The 16,271-nt window shown below is 40.5% G+C and overlaps 25 non-coding genes and 39 pseudogenes across 25 annotated transcripts; all 64 read left to right on the top strand.

The window, feature by feature from the left end:
- Positions 1-38: 38 nt before the first annotated feature.
- Positions 39-157, top strand: LOC143505351 (5S ribosomal RNA). The gene has a single exon (XR_013127860.1). It is a non-coding gene; the product is annotated as a 5S ribosomal RNA (ribosomal RNA).
- A 108-nt stretch (positions 158-265) lies between these two features.
- Positions 266-384, top strand: LOC143505251 (5S ribosomal RNA; annotated as a pseudogene).
- A 127-nt stretch (positions 385-511) lies between these two features.
- LOC143505350 (5S ribosomal RNA) lies at positions 512-630 on the top strand. The gene has a single exon (XR_013127859.1). It is a non-coding gene; the product is annotated as a 5S ribosomal RNA (ribosomal RNA).
- A 214-nt stretch (positions 631-844) lies between these two features.
- Positions 845-963, top strand: LOC143505250 (5S ribosomal RNA; annotated as a pseudogene).
- Positions 964-1,090: 127 nt separating this feature from the next.
- LOC143505349 (5S ribosomal RNA) lies at positions 1,091-1,209 on the top strand. The gene has a single exon (XR_013127858.1). It is a non-coding gene; the product is annotated as a 5S ribosomal RNA (ribosomal RNA).
- A 214-nt stretch (positions 1,210-1,423) lies between these two features.
- On the top strand, positions 1,424-1,542 carry LOC143505249 (5S ribosomal RNA; annotated as a pseudogene).
- Positions 1,543-1,669: 127 nt separating this feature from the next.
- On the top strand, positions 1,670-1,788 carry LOC143505348 (5S ribosomal RNA). Its single transcript, XR_013127857.1, has one exon. It is a non-coding gene; the product is annotated as a 5S ribosomal RNA (ribosomal RNA).
- A 214-nt stretch (positions 1,789-2,002) lies between these two features.
- Positions 2,003-2,121, top strand: LOC143505248 (5S ribosomal RNA; annotated as a pseudogene).
- A 127-nt stretch (positions 2,122-2,248) lies between these two features.
- On the top strand, positions 2,249-2,367 carry LOC143505347 (5S ribosomal RNA). Its single transcript, XR_013127856.1, has one exon. It is a non-coding gene; the product is annotated as a 5S ribosomal RNA (ribosomal RNA).
- Positions 2,368-2,475: 108 nt separating this feature from the next.
- LOC143505145 (5S ribosomal RNA) lies at positions 2,476-2,594 on the top strand (annotated as a pseudogene).
- Positions 2,595-2,720: 126 nt separating this feature from the next.
- Positions 2,721-2,839, top strand: LOC143505326 (5S ribosomal RNA; annotated as a pseudogene).
- Positions 2,840-2,965: 126 nt separating this feature from the next.
- On the top strand, positions 2,966-3,084 carry LOC143505247 (5S ribosomal RNA; annotated as a pseudogene).
- Positions 3,085-3,211: 127 nt separating this feature from the next.
- Positions 3,212-3,330, top strand: LOC143505346 (5S ribosomal RNA). Its single transcript, XR_013127855.1, has one exon. It is a non-coding gene; the product is annotated as a 5S ribosomal RNA (ribosomal RNA).
- A 108-nt stretch (positions 3,331-3,438) lies between these two features.
- Positions 3,439-3,557, top strand: LOC143505144 (5S ribosomal RNA; annotated as a pseudogene).
- Positions 3,558-3,683: 126 nt separating this feature from the next.
- Positions 3,684-3,802, top strand: LOC143505192 (5S ribosomal RNA; annotated as a pseudogene).
- A 127-nt stretch (positions 3,803-3,929) lies between these two features.
- Positions 3,930-4,048, top strand: LOC143505345 (5S ribosomal RNA). Its single transcript, XR_013127854.1, has one exon. It is a non-coding gene; the product is annotated as a 5S ribosomal RNA (ribosomal RNA).
- Positions 4,049-4,156: 108 nt separating this feature from the next.
- On the top strand, positions 4,157-4,275 carry LOC143505246 (5S ribosomal RNA; annotated as a pseudogene).
- A 127-nt stretch (positions 4,276-4,402) lies between these two features.
- LOC143505174 (5S ribosomal RNA) lies at positions 4,403-4,521 on the top strand (annotated as a pseudogene).
- Positions 4,522-4,648: 127 nt separating this feature from the next.
- Positions 4,649-4,767, top strand: LOC143505344 (5S ribosomal RNA). Its single transcript, XR_013127853.1, has one exon. It is a non-coding gene; the product is annotated as a 5S ribosomal RNA (ribosomal RNA).
- Positions 4,768-4,981: 214 nt separating this feature from the next.
- LOC143505325 (5S ribosomal RNA) lies at positions 4,982-5,100 on the top strand (annotated as a pseudogene).
- A 126-nt stretch (positions 5,101-5,226) lies between these two features.
- LOC143505245 (5S ribosomal RNA) lies at positions 5,227-5,345 on the top strand (annotated as a pseudogene).
- Positions 5,346-5,472: 127 nt separating this feature from the next.
- Positions 5,473-5,591, top strand: LOC143505343 (5S ribosomal RNA). Its single transcript, XR_013127852.1, has one exon. It is a non-coding gene; the product is annotated as a 5S ribosomal RNA (ribosomal RNA).
- A 108-nt stretch (positions 5,592-5,699) lies between these two features.
- LOC143505142 (5S ribosomal RNA) lies at positions 5,700-5,818 on the top strand (annotated as a pseudogene).
- Positions 5,819-5,944: 126 nt separating this feature from the next.
- LOC143505191 (5S ribosomal RNA) lies at positions 5,945-6,063 on the top strand (annotated as a pseudogene).
- Positions 6,064-6,190: 127 nt separating this feature from the next.
- On the top strand, positions 6,191-6,309 carry LOC143505342 (5S ribosomal RNA). Its single transcript, XR_013127851.1, has one exon. It is a non-coding gene; the product is annotated as a 5S ribosomal RNA (ribosomal RNA).
- A 108-nt stretch (positions 6,310-6,417) lies between these two features.
- Positions 6,418-6,536, top strand: LOC143505244 (5S ribosomal RNA; annotated as a pseudogene).
- A 127-nt stretch (positions 6,537-6,663) lies between these two features.
- Positions 6,664-6,782, top strand: LOC143505340 (5S ribosomal RNA). The gene has a single exon (XR_013127849.1). It is a non-coding gene; the product is annotated as a 5S ribosomal RNA (ribosomal RNA).
- A 214-nt stretch (positions 6,783-6,996) lies between these two features.
- Positions 6,997-7,115, top strand: LOC143505243 (5S ribosomal RNA; annotated as a pseudogene).
- A 127-nt stretch (positions 7,116-7,242) lies between these two features.
- LOC143505339 (5S ribosomal RNA) lies at positions 7,243-7,361 on the top strand. Its single transcript, XR_013127848.1, has one exon. It is a non-coding gene; the product is annotated as a 5S ribosomal RNA (ribosomal RNA).
- Positions 7,362-7,575: 214 nt separating this feature from the next.
- On the top strand, positions 7,576-7,694 carry LOC143505241 (5S ribosomal RNA; annotated as a pseudogene).
- A 126-nt stretch (positions 7,695-7,820) lies between these two features.
- On the top strand, positions 7,821-7,939 carry LOC143505240 (5S ribosomal RNA; annotated as a pseudogene).
- Positions 7,940-8,050: 111 nt separating this feature from the next.
- Positions 8,051-8,169, top strand: LOC143505338 (5S ribosomal RNA). Its single transcript, XR_013127847.1, has one exon. It is a non-coding gene; the product is annotated as a 5S ribosomal RNA (ribosomal RNA).
- Positions 8,170-8,277: 108 nt separating this feature from the next.
- On the top strand, positions 8,278-8,396 carry LOC143505141 (5S ribosomal RNA; annotated as a pseudogene).
- Positions 8,397-8,522: 126 nt separating this feature from the next.
- On the top strand, positions 8,523-8,641 carry LOC143505190 (5S ribosomal RNA; annotated as a pseudogene).
- A 127-nt stretch (positions 8,642-8,768) lies between these two features.
- LOC143505336 (5S ribosomal RNA) lies at positions 8,769-8,887 on the top strand. Its single transcript, XR_013127846.1, has one exon. It is a non-coding gene; the product is annotated as a 5S ribosomal RNA (ribosomal RNA).
- A 108-nt stretch (positions 8,888-8,995) lies between these two features.
- LOC143505239 (5S ribosomal RNA) lies at positions 8,996-9,114 on the top strand (annotated as a pseudogene).
- Positions 9,115-9,241: 127 nt separating this feature from the next.
- LOC143505335 (5S ribosomal RNA) lies at positions 9,242-9,360 on the top strand. Its single transcript, XR_013127845.1, has one exon. It is a non-coding gene; the product is annotated as a 5S ribosomal RNA (ribosomal RNA).
- A 214-nt stretch (positions 9,361-9,574) lies between these two features.
- LOC143505238 (5S ribosomal RNA) lies at positions 9,575-9,693 on the top strand (annotated as a pseudogene).
- A 127-nt stretch (positions 9,694-9,820) lies between these two features.
- LOC143505332 (5S ribosomal RNA) lies at positions 9,821-9,939 on the top strand. The gene has a single exon (XR_013127844.1). It is a non-coding gene; the product is annotated as a 5S ribosomal RNA (ribosomal RNA).
- A 214-nt stretch (positions 9,940-10,153) lies between these two features.
- Positions 10,154-10,272, top strand: LOC143505237 (5S ribosomal RNA; annotated as a pseudogene).
- A 127-nt stretch (positions 10,273-10,399) lies between these two features.
- Positions 10,400-10,518, top strand: LOC143505320 (5S ribosomal RNA). Its single transcript, XR_013127843.1, has one exon. It is a non-coding gene; the product is annotated as a 5S ribosomal RNA (ribosomal RNA).
- A 108-nt stretch (positions 10,519-10,626) lies between these two features.
- LOC143505140 (5S ribosomal RNA) lies at positions 10,627-10,745 on the top strand (annotated as a pseudogene).
- A 126-nt stretch (positions 10,746-10,871) lies between these two features.
- LOC143505189 (5S ribosomal RNA) lies at positions 10,872-10,990 on the top strand (annotated as a pseudogene).
- A 127-nt stretch (positions 10,991-11,117) lies between these two features.
- On the top strand, positions 11,118-11,236 carry LOC143505309 (5S ribosomal RNA). The gene has a single exon (XR_013127842.1). It is a non-coding gene; the product is annotated as a 5S ribosomal RNA (ribosomal RNA).
- Positions 11,237-11,344: 108 nt separating this feature from the next.
- Positions 11,345-11,463, top strand: LOC143505236 (5S ribosomal RNA; annotated as a pseudogene).
- Positions 11,464-11,590: 127 nt separating this feature from the next.
- LOC143505298 (5S ribosomal RNA) lies at positions 11,591-11,709 on the top strand. The gene has a single exon (XR_013127841.1). It is a non-coding gene; the product is annotated as a 5S ribosomal RNA (ribosomal RNA).
- A 214-nt stretch (positions 11,710-11,923) lies between these two features.
- Positions 11,924-12,042, top strand: LOC143505235 (5S ribosomal RNA; annotated as a pseudogene).
- Positions 12,043-12,168: 126 nt separating this feature from the next.
- LOC143505234 (5S ribosomal RNA) lies at positions 12,169-12,287 on the top strand (annotated as a pseudogene).
- Positions 12,288-12,414: 127 nt separating this feature from the next.
- On the top strand, positions 12,415-12,533 carry LOC143505287 (5S ribosomal RNA). Its single transcript, XR_013127840.1, has one exon. It is a non-coding gene; the product is annotated as a 5S ribosomal RNA (ribosomal RNA).
- A 108-nt stretch (positions 12,534-12,641) lies between these two features.
- On the top strand, positions 12,642-12,760 carry LOC143505138 (5S ribosomal RNA; annotated as a pseudogene).
- A 126-nt stretch (positions 12,761-12,886) lies between these two features.
- Positions 12,887-13,005, top strand: LOC143505188 (5S ribosomal RNA; annotated as a pseudogene).
- A 127-nt stretch (positions 13,006-13,132) lies between these two features.
- LOC143505275 (5S ribosomal RNA) lies at positions 13,133-13,251 on the top strand. Its single transcript, XR_013127838.1, has one exon. It is a non-coding gene; the product is annotated as a 5S ribosomal RNA (ribosomal RNA).
- Positions 13,252-13,359: 108 nt separating this feature from the next.
- On the top strand, positions 13,360-13,478 carry LOC143505233 (5S ribosomal RNA; annotated as a pseudogene).
- Positions 13,479-13,605: 127 nt separating this feature from the next.
- Positions 13,606-13,724, top strand: LOC143505264 (5S ribosomal RNA). Its single transcript, XR_013127837.1, has one exon. It is a non-coding gene; the product is annotated as a 5S ribosomal RNA (ribosomal RNA).
- Positions 13,725-13,938: 214 nt separating this feature from the next.
- LOC143505232 (5S ribosomal RNA) lies at positions 13,939-14,057 on the top strand (annotated as a pseudogene).
- Positions 14,058-14,184: 127 nt separating this feature from the next.
- Positions 14,185-14,303, top strand: LOC143505253 (5S ribosomal RNA). Its single transcript, XR_013127836.1, has one exon. It is a non-coding gene; the product is annotated as a 5S ribosomal RNA (ribosomal RNA).
- A 108-nt stretch (positions 14,304-14,411) lies between these two features.
- Positions 14,412-14,530, top strand: LOC143505137 (5S ribosomal RNA; annotated as a pseudogene).
- Positions 14,531-14,656: 126 nt separating this feature from the next.
- On the top strand, positions 14,657-14,775 carry LOC143505324 (5S ribosomal RNA; annotated as a pseudogene).
- A 126-nt stretch (positions 14,776-14,901) lies between these two features.
- On the top strand, positions 14,902-15,020 carry LOC143505230 (5S ribosomal RNA; annotated as a pseudogene).
- A 127-nt stretch (positions 15,021-15,147) lies between these two features.
- LOC143505242 (5S ribosomal RNA) lies at positions 15,148-15,266 on the top strand. The gene has a single exon (XR_013127835.1). It is a non-coding gene; the product is annotated as a 5S ribosomal RNA (ribosomal RNA).
- A 108-nt stretch (positions 15,267-15,374) lies between these two features.
- LOC143505136 (5S ribosomal RNA) lies at positions 15,375-15,493 on the top strand (annotated as a pseudogene).
- Positions 15,494-15,619: 126 nt separating this feature from the next.
- Positions 15,620-15,738, top strand: LOC143505186 (5S ribosomal RNA; annotated as a pseudogene).
- Positions 15,739-15,865: 127 nt separating this feature from the next.
- On the top strand, positions 15,866-15,984 carry LOC143505231 (5S ribosomal RNA). The gene has a single exon (XR_013127834.1). It is a non-coding gene; the product is annotated as a 5S ribosomal RNA (ribosomal RNA).
- A 108-nt stretch (positions 15,985-16,092) lies between these two features.
- LOC143505229 (5S ribosomal RNA) lies at positions 16,093-16,211 on the top strand (annotated as a pseudogene).
- Positions 16,212-16,271: the final 60 nt, after the last annotated feature.

Genomic DNA, 16,271 nt, shown 5'->3' with positions numbered 1-16,271 from the left:
CTCTCATTATAAATAGGTCATCTTTGCATTCTTTTACGGCTTACGGCCACACCAGCCTGAAAACGCCCGATCTCATTTGACCTCGGAAGCTAAGCTCGTTTGGGCCTGGTTAGTACTTGGATGGGAGACCACCTGGGAATACCAGGTGCTGTAAGCCAATTAGATTTAATTATCAAGCTTAAATGTGTTCTGCAAAAAAACTAGCAATTTCTGTTGTTCAGGTTTTGCTCTTGTTATAATTAGATAATCTTTGCATTGTTTTATGGCTTACGGCCACACCAGCCTGAAAACGCCCGATTTCATTTGACCTAGGAAGCTAAATAGGTTTAGGCCAGGTTAATACTTGTATGGGAGACAGCTTGGGAATACCAGGTGCTGTGTGACTTTTATAGTTGAGTTGCTATTTACATTCAATTAGCAAGCTTAAAGGTGTTCTGCAAAAAAAACTAGCAATGTCTGTTGTTCAGGTTTTGCTCTCATTATAAATAGGTCATCTTTGCATTGTTTTACGGCTTACGGCCACACCAGCCTGAAAACGCCCGATCTCATTTGACCTCGGAAGCTAAGCTCGTTTGGGCCTGGTTAGTACTTGGATGGGAGACCACCTGGGAATACCAGGTGCTGTAAGCCTATTAGATTTAATTATCAAGCTAAATAGGTTTGGGCCAGGTTAATACTTGTATGGGAGACAGCTTGGGAATGCCAGGTGCTGTGTGACTTTTATAGTTGAGTTGCTGTTTACATTCAATTAGCAAGCTTAAATGTGTTCTGCAAAAAAACTAGCAATTTCTGTTGTTCAGGTTTTGCTCTTGTTATAATTAGATCATCTTTGCATTGTTTTATGGCTTACGGCCACACCAGCCTGAAAACGCCCGATTTCATTTGACCTAGGAAGCTAAATAGGTTTAGGCCAGGTTAATACTTGTATGGGAGACAGCTTGGGAATACCAGGTGCTGTGTGACTTTTATAGTTGAGTTGCTATTTACATTCAATTAGCAAGCTTAAAGGTGTTCTGCAAAAAAAACTAGCAATGTCTGTTGTTCAGGTTTTGCTCTCATTATAAATAGGTCATCTTTGCATTGTTTTACGGCTTACGGCCACACCAGCCTGAAAACGCCCGATCTCATTTGACCTCGGAAGCTAAGCTCGTTTGGGCCTGGTTAGTACTTGGATGGGAGACCACCTGGGAATACCAGGTGCTGTAAGCCTATTAGATTTAATTATCAAGCTAAATAGGTTTGGGCCAGGTTAATACTTGTATGGGAGACAGCTTGGGAATGCCAGGTGCTGTGTGACTTTTATAGTTGAGTTGCTGTTTACATTCAATTAGCAAGCTTAAATGTGTTCTGCAAAAAAACTAGCAATTTCTGTTGTTCAGGTTTTGCTCTTGTTATAATTAGATCATCTTTGCATTGTTTTATGGCTTACGGCCACACCAGCCTGAAAACGCCCGATTTCATTTGACCTAGGAAGCTAAATAGGTTTAGGCCAGGTTAATACTTGTATGGGAGACAGCTTGGGAATACCAGGTGCTGTGTGACTTTTATAGTTGAGTTGCTATTTACATTCAATTAGCAAGCTTAAAGGTGTTCTGCAAAAAAAACTAGCAATGTCTGTTGTTCAGGTTTTGCTCTCATTATAAATAGGTCATCTTTGCATTGTTTTACGGCTTACGGCCACACCAGCCTGAAAACGCCCGATCTCATTTGACCTCGGAAGCTAAGCTCGTTTGGGCCTGGTTAGTACTTGGATGGGAGACCACCTGGGAATACCAGGTGCTGTAAGCCTATTAGATTTAATTATCAAGCTAAATAGGTTTGGGCCAGGTTAATACTTGTATGGGAGACAGCTTGGGAATACCAGGTGCTGTGTGACTTTTATAGTTGAGTTGCTGTTTACATTCAATTAGCAAGCTTAAATGTGTTCTGCAAAAAAACTAGCAATTTCTGTTGTTCAGGTTTTGTTCTTGTTATAATTAGATAATCTTTGCATTGTTTTATGGCTTACGGCCACACCAGCCTGAAAACGCCCGATTTCATTTGACCTAGGAAGCTAAATAGGTTTAGGCCAGGTTAATACTTGTATGGGAGACAGCTTGGGAATACCAGGTGCTGTGTGACTTTTATAGTTGAGTTGCTATTTACATTCAATTAGCAAGCTTAAAGGTGTTCTGCAAAAAAAACTAGCAATGTCTGTTGTTCAGGTTTTGCTCTCATTATAAATAGGTCATCTTTGCATTCTTTTACGGCTTACGGCCACACCAGCCTGAAAACGCCCGATCTCATTTGACCTCGGAAGCTAAGCTCGTTTGGGCCTGGTTAGTACTTGGATGGGAGACCACCTGGGAATACCAGGTGCTGTAAGCCAATTAGATTTAATTATCAAGCTTAAATGTGTTCTGCAAAAAAACTAGCAATTTCTGTTGTTCAGGTTTTGCTCTTGTTATAATTAGATAATCTTTGCATTGTTTTATGGCTTACGGCCACACCAGCCTGAAAACGCCCGATCTCATTTGACCTAGGAAGCTAAATAGGTTTGGGCCAGGTTAATACTTGTATGGGAGACAGCTTGGGAATACCAGGTGCTGTGTGACTTTTATAGTTGAGTTGCTGTTTACATTCAATTAGCAAGCTTAAATGTGTTCTGCAAAAAAACTAGCAATTTCTGTTGTTCAGGTTTTGCTCTTGTTATAATTAGATAATCTTTGCATTGTTTTATGGCTTACGGCCACACCGGCCTGAAAACGCCCGATTTCATTTGACCTAGGAAGCTAAATAGGTTTAGGCCAGGTTAATACTTGTATGGGAGACAGCTTGGGAATACCAGGTGCTGTGTGACTTTTATAGTTGAGTTGCTGTTTACATTCAATTAGCAAGCTTAAATGTGTTCTGCAAAAAAACTAGCAATTTCTGTTGTTCAGGTTTTGCTCTTGTTATAATTAGATAATCTTTGCATTGTTTTATGGCTTACGGCCACACCAGCCTGAAAACGCCCGATTTCATTTGACCTAGGAAGCTAAATAGGTTTAGGCCAGGTTAATACTTGTATGGGAGACAGCTTGGGAATACCAGGTGCTGTGTGACTTTTATAGTTGAGTTGCTATTTACATTCAATTAGCAAGCTTAAAGGTGTTCTGCAAAAAAAACTAGCAATGTCTGTTGTTCAGGTTTTGCTCTCATTATAAATAGGTCATCTTTGCATTCTTTTACGGCTTACGGCCACACCAGCCTGAAAACGCCCGATCTCATTTGACCTCGGAAGCTAAGCTCGTTTGGGCCTGGTTAGTACTTGGATGGGAGACCACCTGGGAATACCAGGTGCTGTAAGCCAATTAGATTTAATTATCAAGCTTAAATGTGTTCTGCAAAAAAACTAGCAATTTCTGTTGTTCAGGTTTTGCTCTTGTTATAATTAGATAATCTTTGCATTGTTTTATGGCTTACGGCCACACCAGCCTGAAAACGCCCGATCTCATTTGACCTAGGAAGCTAAATAGGTTTGGGCCAGGTTAATACTTGTATGGGAGACAGCTTGGGAATACCAGGTGCTGTGTGACTTTTATAGTTGAGTTGCTGTTTACATTCAATTAGCAAGCTTAAATGTGTTCTGCAAAAAAACTAGCAATTTCTGTTGTTCAGGTTTTGCTCTTGTTATAATTAGATAATCTTTGCATTGTTTTATGGCTTGCGGCCACACCAGCCTGAAAACGCCCGATCTCATTTGACCTCGGAAGCTAAATAGGTTTTGGCCAGGTTAATACTTGTATGGGGGACAGCTTGGGAATACCAGGTGCTGTGTGACTTTTATAGTTGAGTTGCTATTTACATTCAATTAGCAAGCTTAAAGGTGTTCTGCAAAACAAACTAGCAATGTCTGTTGTTCAGGTTTTGCTCTCATTATAAATAGGTCATCTTTGCATTCTTTTACGGCTTACGGCCACACCAGCCTGAAAACGCCCGATCTCATTTGACCTCGGAAGCTAAGCTCGTTTGGGCCTGGTTAGTACTTGGATGGGAGACCACCTGGGAATACCAGGTGCTGTAAGCCAATTAGATTTAATTATCAAGCTTAAATGTGTTCTGCAAAAAAACTAGCAATTTCTGTTGTTCAGGTTTTGCTCTTGTTATAATTAGATAATCTTTGCATTGTTTTATGGCTTACGGCCACACCAGCCTGAAAACGCCCGATTTCATTTGACCTAGGAAGCTAAATAGGTTTAGGCCAGGTTAATACTTGTATGGGAGACAGCTTGGGAATACCAGGTGCTGTGTGACTTTTATAGTTGAGTTGCTATTTACATTCAATTAGCAAGCTTAAAGGTGTTCTGCAAAAAAAACTAGCAATGTCTGTTGTTCAGGTTTTGCTCTCATCATAAATAGGTCATCTTTGCATTGTTTTACGGCTTACGGCCACACCAACCTGAAAACGCCCGATCTCATTTGAAATAGGAAGCTAAATAGGTTTGGGCCAGGTTAATACTTGTATGGGAGACAGCTTGGGAATACCAGGTGCTGTGTGACTTTTATAGTTGAGTTGCTATTTACATTCAATTAGCAAGCTTAAAGGTGTTCTGCAAAAAAAACTAGCAATGTCTGTTGTTCAGGTTTTGCTCTCATTATAAATAGGTCATCTTTGCATTGTTTTACGGCTTACGGCCACACCAGCCTGAAAACGCCCGATCTCATTTGACCTCGGAAGCTAAGCTCGTTTGGGCCTGGTTAGTACTTGGATGGGAGACCACCTGGGAATACCAGGTGCTGTAAGCCTATTAGATTTAATTATCAAGCTAAATAGGTTTGGGCCAGGTTAATACTTGTATGGGAGACAGCTTGGGAATACCAGGTGCTGTGTGACTTTTATAGTTGAGTTGCTGTTTACATTCAATTAGCAAGCTTAAATGTGTTCTGCAAAAAAACTAGCAATTTCTGTTGTTCAGGTTTTGCTCTTGTTATAATTAGATAATCTTTGCATTGTTTTATGGCTTACGGCCACACCGGCCTGAAAACGCCCGATTTCATTTGACCTAGGAAGCTAAATAGGTTTAGGCCAGGTTAATACTTGTATGGGAGACAGCTTGGGAATACCAGGTGCTGTGTGACTTTTATAGTTGAGTTGCTGTTTACATTCAATTAGCAAGCTTAAATGTGTTCTGCAAAAAAACTAGCAATTTCTGTTGTTCAGGTTTTGCTCTTGTTATAATTAGATAATCTTTGCATTGTTTTATGGCTTACGGCCACACCAGCCTGAAAACGCCCGATTTCATTTGACCTAGGAAGCTAAATAGGTTTAGGCCAGGTTAATACTTGTATGGGAGACAGCTTGGGAATACCAGGTGCTGTGTGACTTTTATAGTTGAGTTGCTATTTACATTCAATTAGCAAGCTTAAAGGTGTTCTGCAAAAAAAACTAGCAATGTCTGTTGTTCAGGTTTTGCTCTCATTATAAATAGGTCATCTTTGCATTCTTTTACGGCTTACGGCCACACCAGCCTGAAAACGCCCGATCTCATTTGACCTCGGAAGCTAAGCTCGTTTGGGCCTGGTTAGTACTTGGATGGGAGACCACCTGGGAATACCAGGTGCTGTAAGCCAATTAGATTTAATTATCAAGCTTAAATGTGTTCTGCAAAAAAACTAGCAATTTCTGTTGTTCAGGTTTTGCTCTTGTTATAATTAGATAATCTTTGCATTGTTTTATGGCTTACGGCCACACCAGCCTGAAAACGCCCGATCTCATTTGACCTAGGAAGCTAAATAGGTTTGGGCCAGGTTAATACTTGTATGGGAGACAGCTTGGGAATACCAGGTGCTGTGTGACTTTTATAGTTGAGTTGCTGTTTACATTCAATTAGCAAGCTTAAATGTGTTCTGCAAAAAAACTAGCAATTTCTGTTGTTCAGGTTTTGCTCTTGTTATAATTAGATAATCTTTGCATTGTTTTATGGCTTGCGGCCACACCAGCCTGAAAACGCCCGATCTCATTTGACCTCGGAAGCTAAATAGGTTTTGGCCAGGTTAATACTTGTATGGGGGACAGCTTGGGAATACCAGGTGCTGTGTGACTTTTATAGTTGAGTTGCTATTTACATTCAATTAGCAAGCTTAAAGGTGTTCTGCAAAACAAACTAGCAATGTCTGTTGTTCAGGTTTTGCTCTCATTATAAATAGGTCATCTTTGCATTCTTTTACGGCTTACGGCCACACCAGCCTGAAAACGCCCGATCTCATTTGACCTCGGAAGCTAAGCTCGTTTGGGCCTGGTTAGTACTTGGATGGGAGACCACCTGGGAATACCAGGTGCTGTAAGCCAATTAGATTTAATTATCAAGCTTAAATGTGTTCTGCAAAAAAACTAGCAATTTCTGTTGTTCAGGTTTTGCTCTTGTTATAATTAGATAATCTTTGCATTGTTTTATGGCTTACGGCCACACCAGCCTGAAAACGCCCGATTTCATTTGACCTAGGAAGCTAAATAGGTTTAGGCCAGGTTAATACTTGTATGGGAGACAGCTTGGGAATACCAGGTGCTGTGTGACTTTTATAGTTGAGTTGCTATTTACATTCAATTAGCAAGCTTAAAGGTGTTCTGCAAAAAAAACTAGCAATGTCTGTTGTTCAGGTTTTGCTCTCATTATAAATAGGTCATCTTTGCATTGTTTTACGGCTTACGGCCACACCAGCCTGAAAACGCCCGATCTCATTTGACCTCGGAAGCTAAGCTCGTTTGGGCCTGGTTAGTACTTGGATGGGAGACCACCTGGGAATACCAGGTGCTGTAAGCCTATTAGATTTAATTATCAAGCTAAATAGGTTTGGGCCAGGTTAATACTTGTATGGGAGACAGCTTGGGAATGCCAGGTGCTGTGTGACTTTTATAGTTGAGTTGCTGTTTACATTCAATTAGCAAGCTTAAATGTGTTCTGCAAAAAAACTAGCAATTTCTGTTGTTCAGGTTTTGCTCTTGTTATAATTAGATCATCTTTGCATTGTTTTATGGCTTACGGCCACACCAGCCTGAAAACGCCCGATTTCATTTGACCTAGGAAGCTAAATAGGTTTAGGCCAGGTTAATACTTGTATGGGAGACAGCTTGGGAATACCAGGTGCTGTGTGACTTTTATAGTTGAGTTGCTATTTACATTCAATTAGCAAGCTTAAAGGTGTTCTGCAAAAAAAACTAGCAATGTCTGTTGTTCAGGTTTTGCTCTCATTATAAATAGGTCATCTTTGCATTGTTTTACGGCTTACGGCCACACCAGCCTGAAAACGCCCGATCTCATTTGACCTCGGAAGCTAAGCTCGTTTGGGCCTGGTTAGTACTTGGATGGGAGACCACCTGGGAATACCAGGTGCTGTAAGCCTATTAGATTTAATTATCAAGCTAAATAGGTTTGGGCCAGGTTAATACTTGTATGGGAGACAGCTTGGGAATACCAGGTGCTGTGTGACTTTTATAGTTGAGTTGCTGTTTACATTCAATTAGCAAGCTTAAATGTGTTCTGCAAAAAAACTAGCAATTTCTGTTGTTCAGGTTTTGTTCTTGTTATAATTAGATAATCTTTGCATTGTTTTATGGCTTACGGCCACACCAGCCTGAAAACGCCCGATTTCATTTGACCTAGGAAGCTAAATAGGTTTAGGCCAGGTTAATACTTGTATGGGAGACAGCTTGGGAATACCAGGTGCTGTGTGACTTTTATAGTTGAGTTGCTGTTTACATTCAATTAGCAAGCTTAAATGTGTTCTGCAAAAAAACTAGCAATTTCTGTTGTTCAGGTTTTGCTCTTGTTATAATTAGATAATCTTTGCATTGTTTTATGGCTTACGGCCACACCAGCCTGAAAACGCCCGATTTCATTTGACCTAGGAAGCTAAATAGGTTTAGGCCAGGTTAATACTTGTATGGGAGACAGCTTGGGAATACCAGGTGCTGTGTGACTTTTATAGTTGAGTTGCTATTTACATTCAATTAGCTGCAAAAAAAACTAGCAATGTCTGTTGTTCAGGTTTTGCTCTCATTATAAATAGGTCATCTTTGCATTCTTTTACGGCTTACGGCCACACCAGCCTGAAAACGCCCGATCTCATTTGACCTCGGAAGCTAAGCTCGTTTGGGCCTGGTTAGTACTTGGATGGGAGACCACCTGGGAATACCAGGTGCTGTAAGCCAATTAGATTTAATTATCAAGCTTAAATGTGTTCTGCAAAAAAACTAGCAATTTCTGTTGTTCAGGTTTTGCTCTTGTTATAATTAGATAATCTTTGCATTGTTTTATGGCTTACGGCCACACCAGCCTGAAAACGCCCGATCTCATTTGACCTAGGAAGCTAAATAGGTTTGGGCCAGGTTAATACTTGTATGGGAGACAGCTTGGGAATACCAGGTGCTGTGTGACTTTTATAGTTGAGTTGCTGTTTACATTCAATTAGCAAGCTTAAATGTGTTCTGCAAAAAAACTAGCAATTTCTGTTGTTCAGGTTTTGCTCTTGTTATAATTAGATAATCTTTGCATTGTTTTATGGCTTGCGGCCACACCAGCCTGAAAACGCCCGATCTCATTTGACCTCGGAAGCTAAATAGGTTTTGGCCAGGTTAATACTTGTATGGGGGACAGCTTGGGAATACCAGGTGCTGTGTGACTTTTATAGTTGAGTTGCTATTTACATTCAATTAGCAAGCTTAAAGGTGTTCTGCAAAACAAACTAGCAATGTCTGTTGTTCAGGTTTTGCTCTCATTATAAATAGGTCATCTTTGCATTCTTTTACGGCTTACGGCCACACCAGCCTGAAAACGCCCGATCTCATTTGACCTCGGAAGCTAAGCTCGTTTGGGCCTGGTTAGTACTTGGATGGGAGACCACCTGGGAATACCAGGTGCTGTAAGCCAATTAGATTTAATTATCAAGCTTAAATGTGTTCTGCAAAAAAACTAGCAATTTCTGTTGTTCAGGTTTTGCTCTTGTTATAATTAGATAATCTTTGCATTGTTTTATGGCTTACGGCCACACCAGCCTGAAAACGCCCGATTTCATTTGACCTAGGAAGCTAAATAGGTTTAGGCCAGGTTAATACTTGTATGGGAGACAGCTTGGGAATACCAGGTGCTGTGTGACTTTTATAGTTGAGTTGCTATTTACATTCAATTAGCAAGCTTAAAGGTGTTCTGCAAAAAAAACTAGCAATGTCTGTTGTTCAGGTTTTGCTCTCATTATAAATAGGTCATCTTTGCATTGTTTTACGGCTTACGGCCACACCAGCCTGAAAACGCCCGATCTCATTTGACCTCGGAAGCTAAGCTCGTTTGGGCCTGGTTAGTACTTGGATGGGAGACCACCTGGGAATACCAGGTGCTGTAAGCCTATTAGATTTAATTATCAAGCTAAATAGGTTTGGGCCAGGTTAATACTTGTATGGGAGACAGCTTGGGAATGCCAGGTGCTGTGTGACTTTTATAGTTGAGTTGCTGTTTACATTCAATTAGCAAGCTTAAATGTGTTCTGCAAAAAAACTAGCAATTTCTGTTGTTCAGGTTTTGCTCTTGTTATAATTAGATCATCTTTGCATTGTTTTATGGCTTACGGCCACACCAGCCTGAAAACGCCCGATTTCATTTGACCTAGGAAGCTAAATAGGTTTAGGCCAGGTTAATACTTGTATGGGAGACAGCTTGGGAATACCAGGTGCTGTGTGACTTTTATAGTTGAGTTGCTATTTACATTCAATTAGCAAGCTTAAAGGTGTTCTGCAAAAAAAACTAGCAATGTCTGTTGTTCAGGTTTTGCTCTCATTATAAATAGGTCATCTTTGCATTGTTTTACGGCTTACGGCCACACCAGCCTGAAAACGCCCGATCTCATTTGACCTCGGAAGCTAAGCTCGTTTGGGCCTGGTTAGTACTTGGATGGGAGACCACCTGGGAATACCAGGTGCTGTAAGCCTATTAGATTTAATTATCAAGCTAAATAGGTTTGGGCCAGGTTAATACTTGTATGGGAGACAGCTTGGGAATACCAGGTGCTGTGTGACTTTTATAGTTGAGTTGCTGTTTACATTCAATTAGCAAGCTTAAATGTGTTCTGCAAAAAAACTAGCAATTTCTGTTGTTCAGGTTTTGTTCTTGTTATAATTAGATAATCTTTGCATTGTTTTATGGCTTACGGCCACACCAGCCTGAAAACGCCCGATTTCATTTGACCTAGGAAGCTAAATAGGTTTAGGCCAGGTTAATACTTGTATGGGAGACAGCTTGGGAATACCAGGTGCTGTGTGACTTTTATAGTTGAGTTGCTATTTACATTCAATTAGCAAGCTTAAAGGTGTTCTGCAAAAAAAACTAGCAATGTCTGTTGTTCAGGTTTTGCTCTCATTATAAATAGGTCATCTTTGCATTCTTTTACGGCTTACGGCCACACCAGCCTGAAAACGCCCGATCTCATTTGACCTCGGAAGCTAAGCTCGTTTGGGCCTGGTTAGTACTTGGATGGGAGACCACCTGGGAATACCAGGTGCTGTAAGCCAATTAGATTTAATTATCAAGCTTAAATGTGTTCTGCAAAAAAACTAGCAATTTCTGTTGTTCAGGTTTTGCTCTTGTTATAATTAGATAATCTTTGCATTGTTTTATGGCTTACGGCCACACCAGCCTGAAAACGCCCGATCTCATTTGACCTAGGAAGCTAAATAGGTTTGGGCCAGGTTAATACTTGTATGGGAGACAGCTTGGGAATACCAGGTGCTGTGTGACTTTTATAGTTGAGTTGCTGTTTACATTCAATTAGCAAGCTTAAATGTGTTCTGCAAAAAAACTAGCAATTTCTGTTGTTCAGGTTTTGCTCTTGTTATAATTAGATAATCTTTGCATTGTTTTATGGCTTGCGGCCACACCAGCCTGAAAACGCCCGATCTCATTTGACCTCGGAAGCTAAATAGGTTTTGGCCAGGTTAATACTTGTATGGGGGACAGCTTGGGAATACCAGGTGCTGTGTGACTTTTATAGTTGAGTTGCTATTTACATTCAATTAGCAAGCTTAAAGGTGTTCTGCAAAACAAACTAGCAATGTCTGTTGTTCAGGTTTTGCTCTCATTATAAATAGGTCATCTTTGCATTCTTTTACGGCTTACGGCCACACCAGCCTGAAAACGCCCGATCTCATTTGACCTCGGAAGCTAAGCTCGTTTGGGCCTGGTTAGTACTTGGATGGGAGACCACCTGGGAATACCAGGTGCTGTAAGCCAATTAGATTTAATTATCAAGCTTAAATGTGTTCTGCAAAAAAACTAGCAATTTCTGTTGTTCAGGTTTTGCTCTTGTTATAATTAGATCATCTTTGCATTGTTTTATGGCTTACGGCCACACCAGCCTGAAAACGCCCGATTTCATTTGACCTAGGAAGCTAAATAGGTTTAGGCCAGGTTAATACTTGTATGGGAGACAGCTTGGGAATACCAGGTGCTGTGTGACTTTTATAGTTGAGTTGCTATTTACATTCAATTAGCAAGCTTAAAGGTGTTCTGCAAAAAAAACTAGCAATGTCTGTTGTTCAGGTTTTGCTCTCATTATAAATAGGTCATCTTTGCATTGTTTTACGGCTTACGGCCACACCAGCCTGAAAACGCCCGATCTCATTTGACCTCGGAAGCTAAGCTCGTTTGGGCCTGGTTAGTACTTGGATGGGAGACCACCTGGGAATACCAGGTGCTGTAAGCCTATTAGATTTAATTATCAAGCTAAATAGGTTTGGGCCAGGTTAATACTTGTATGGGAGACAGCTTGGGAATACCAGGTGCTGTGTGACTTTTATAGTTGAGTTGCTGTTTACATTCAATTAGCAAGCTTAAATGTGTTCTGCAAAAAAACTAGCAATTTCTGTTGTTCAGGTTTTGTTCTTGTTATAATTAGATAATCTTTGCATTGTTTTATGGCTTACGGCCACACCAGCCTGAAAACGCCCGATTTCATTTGACCTAGGAAGCTAAATAGGTTTAGGCCAGGTTAATACTTGTATGGGAGACAGCTTGGGAATACCAGGTGCTGTGTGACTTTTATAGTTGAGTTGCTGTTTACATTCAATTAGCAAGCTTAAATGTGTTCTGCAAAAAAACTAGCAATTTCTGTTGTTCAGGTTTTGCTCTTGTTATAATTAGATAATCTTTGCATTGTTTTATGGCTTACGGCCACACCAGCCTGAAAACGCCCGATTTCATTTGACCTAGGAAGCTAAATAGGTTTAGGCCAGGTTAATACTTGTATGGGAGACAGCTTGGGAATACCAGGTGCTGTGTGACTTTTATAGTTGAGTTGCTATTTACATTCAATTAGCAAGCTTAAAGGTGTTCTGCAAAAAAAACTAGCAATGTCTGTTGTTCAGGTTTTGCTCTCATTATAAATAGGTCATCTTTGCATTCTTTTACGGCTTACGGCCACACCAGCCTGAAAACGCCCGATCTCATTTGACCTCGGAAGCTAAGCTCGTTTGGGCCTGGTTAGTACTTGGATGGGAGACCACCTGGGAATACCAGGTGCTGTAAGCCAATTAGATTTAATTATCAAGCTTAAATGTGTTCTGCAAAAAAACTAGCAATTTCTGTTGTTCAGGTTTTGCTCTTGTTATAATTAGATAATCTTTGCATTGTTTTATGGCTTACGGCCACACCAGCCTGAAAACGCCCGATCTCATTTGACCTAGGAAGCTAAATAGGTTTGGGCCAGGTTAATACTTGTATGGGAGACAGCTTGGGAATACCAGGTGCTGTGTGACTTTTATAGTTGAGTTGCTGTTTACATTCAATTAGCAAGCTTAAATGTGTTCTGCAAAAAAACTAGCAATTTCTGTTGTTCAGGTTTTGCTCTTGTTATAATTAGATAATCTTTGCATTGTTTTATGGCTTGCGGCCACACCAGCCTGAAAACGCCCGATCTCATTTGACCTCGGAAGCTAAATAGGTTTTGGCCAGGTTAATACTTGTATGGGGGACAGCTTGGGAATACCAGGTGCTGTGTGACTTTTATAGTTGAGTTGCTATTTACATTCAATTAGCAAGCTTAAAGGTGTTCTGCAAAACAAACTAGCAATGTCTGTTGTTCAGGTTTTGCTCTCATTATAAATAGGTCATCTTTGCATTCTTTTACGGCTTACGGCCACACCAGCCTGAAAACGCCCGATCTCATTTGACCTCGGAAGCTAAGCTCGTTTGGGCCTGGTTAGTACTTGGATGGGAGACCACCTGGGAATACCAGGTGCTGTAAGCCAATTAGATTTAATTATCAAGCTTAAATGTGTTCTGCAAAAAAACTAGCAATTTCTGTTGTTCAGGTTTTGCTCTTGTTATAATTAGATAATCTTTGCATTGTTTTATGGCTTACGGCCACACCAGCCTGAAAACGCCCGATTTCATTTGACCTAGGAAGCTAAATAGGTTTAGGCCAGGTTAATACTTGTATGGGAGACAGCTTGGGAATACCAGGTGCTGTGTGACTTTTATAGTTGAGTTGCTATTTACATTCAATTAGCAAGCTTAAAGGTGTTCTGCAAAAAAAACTAGCAATGTCTGTTGTTCAGGTTTTGCTCTCATTATAAATAGGTCATCTTTGCATTGTTTTACGGCTTACGGCCACACCAGCCTGAAAACGCCCGATCTCATTTGACCTCGGAAGCTAAGCTCGTTTGGGCCTGGTTAGTACTTGGATGGGAGACCACCTGGGAATACCAGGTGCTGTAAGCCTATTAGATTTAATTATCAAGCTAAATAGGTTTGGGCCAGGTTAATACTTGTATGGGAGACAGCTTGGGAATACCAGGTGCTGTGTGACTTTTATAGTTGAGTTGCTGTTTACATTCAATTAGCAAGCTTAAATGTGTTCTGCAAAAAAACTAGCAATTTCTGTTGTTCAGGTTTTGTTCTTGTTATAATTAGATAATCTTTGCATTGTTTTATGGCTTACGGCCACACCAGCCTGAAAACGCCCGATTTCATTTGACCTAGGAAGCTAAATAGGTTTAGGCCAGGTTAATACTTGTATGGGAGACAGCTTGGGAATACCAGGTGCTGTGTGACTTTTATAGTTGAGTTGCTATTTACATTCAATTAGCAAGCTTAAAGGTGTTCTGCAAAAAAAACTAGCAATGTCTGTTGTTCAGGTTTTGCTCTCATTATAAATAGGTCATCTTTGCATTCTTTTACGGCTTACGGCCACACCAGCCTGAAAACGCCCGATCTCATTTGACCTCGGAAGCTAAGCTCGTTTGGGCCTGGTTAGTACTTGGATGGGAGACCACCTGGGAATACCAGGTGCTGTAAGCCAATTAGATTTAATTATCAAGCTTAAATGTGTTCTGCAAAAAAACTAGCAATTTCTGTTGTTCAGGTTTTGCTCTTGTTATAATTAGATAATCTTTGCATTGTTTTATGGCTTACGGCCACACCAGCCTGAAAACGCCCGATCTCATTTGACCTAGGAAGCTAAATAGGTTTGGGCCAGGTTAATACTTGTATGGGAGACAGCTTGGGAATACCAGGTGCTGTGTGACTTTTATAGTTGAGTTGCTGTTTACATTCAATTAGCAAGCTTAAATGTGTTCTGCAAAAAAACTAGCAATTTCTGTTGTTCAGGTTTTGCTCTTGTTATAATTAGATAATCTTTGCATTGTTTTATGGCTTACGGCCACACCGGCCTGAAAACGCCCGATTTCATTTGACCTAGGAAGCTAAATAGGTTTAGGCCAGGTTAATACTTGTATGGGAGACAGCTTGGGAATACCAGGTGCTGTGTGACTTTTATAGTTGAGTTGCTGTTTACATTCAATTAGCAAGCTTAAATGTGTTCTGCAAAAAAACTAGCAATTTCTGTTGTTCAGGTTTTGCTCTTGTTATAATTAGATAATCTTTGCATTGTTTTATGGCTTACGGCCACACCAGCCTGAAAACGCCCGATTTCATTTGACCTAGGAAGCTAAATAGGTTTAGGCCAGGTTAATACTTGTATGGGAGACAGCTTGGGAATACCAGGTGCTGTGTGACTTTTATAGTTGAGTTGCTATTTACATTCAATTAGCAAGCTTAAAGGTGTTCTGCAAAAAAAACTAGCAATGTCTGTTGTTCAGGTTTTGCTCTCATTATAAATAGGTCATCTTTGCATTCTTTTACGGCTTACGGCCACACCAGCCTGAAAACGCCCGATCTCATTTGACCTCGGAAGCTAAGCTCGTTTGGGCCTGGTTAGTACTTGGATGGGAGACCACCTGGGAATACCAGGTGCTGTAAGCCAATTAGATTTAATTATCAAGCTTAAATGTGTTCTGCAAAAAAACTAGCAATTTCTGTTGTTCAGGTTTTGCTCTTGTTATAATTAGATAATCTTTGCATTGTTTTATGGCTTACGGCCACACCAGCCTGAAAACGCCCGATCTCATTTGACCTAGGAAGCTAAATAGGTTTGGGCCAGGTTAATACTTGTATGGGAGACAGCTTGGGAATACCAGGTGCTGTGTGACTTTTATAGTTGAGTTGCTGTTTACATTCAATTAGCAAGCTTAAATGTGTTCTGCAAAAAAACTAGCAATTTCTGTTGTTCAGGTTTTGCTCTTGTTATAATTAGATAATCTTTGCATTGTTTTATGGCTTGCGGCCACACCAGCCTGAAAACGCCCGATCTCATTTGACCTCGGAAGCTAAATAGGTTTTGGCCAGGTTAATACTTGTATGGGGGACAGCTTGGGAATACCAGGTGCTGTGTGACTTTTATAGTTGAGTTGCTATTTACATTCAATTAGCAAGCTTAAAGGTGTTCTGCAAAACAAACTAGCAATGTCTGTTGTTCAGGTTTTGCTCTCATTATAAATAGGTCATCTTTGCATTCTTTTACGGCTTACGGCCACACCAGCCTGAAAACGCCCGATCTCATTTGACCTCGGAAGCTAAGCTCGTTTGGGCCTGGTTAGTACTTGGATGGGAGACCACCTGGGAATACCAGGTGCTGTAAGCCAATTAGATTTAATTATCAAGCTTAAATGTGTTCTGCAAAAAAACTAGCAATTTCTGTTGTTCAGGTTTTGCTCTTGTTATAATTAGATAATCTTTGCATTGTTTTATGGCTTACGGCCACACCAGCCTGAAAACGCCCGATTTCATTTGACCTAGGAAGCTAAATAGGTTTAGGCCAGGTTAATACTTGTATGGGAGACAGCTTGGGAATACCAGGTGCTGTGTGACTTTTATAGTTGAGTTGCTATTTACATTCAATTAGCAAGCTTAAAGGTGTTCTGCAAAAAA

This window comes from Brachyhypopomus gauderio, unplaced genomic scaffold (genome assembly GCF_052324685.1).
Source record: "Brachyhypopomus gauderio isolate BG-103 unplaced genomic scaffold, BGAUD_0.2 sc363, whole genome shotgun sequence".
Taxonomy (NCBI): domain Eukaryota; kingdom Metazoa; phylum Chordata; class Actinopteri; order Gymnotiformes; family Hypopomidae; genus Brachyhypopomus; species Brachyhypopomus gauderio.
This window is presented reverse-complemented; position numbering and strand designations above follow the sequence as displayed.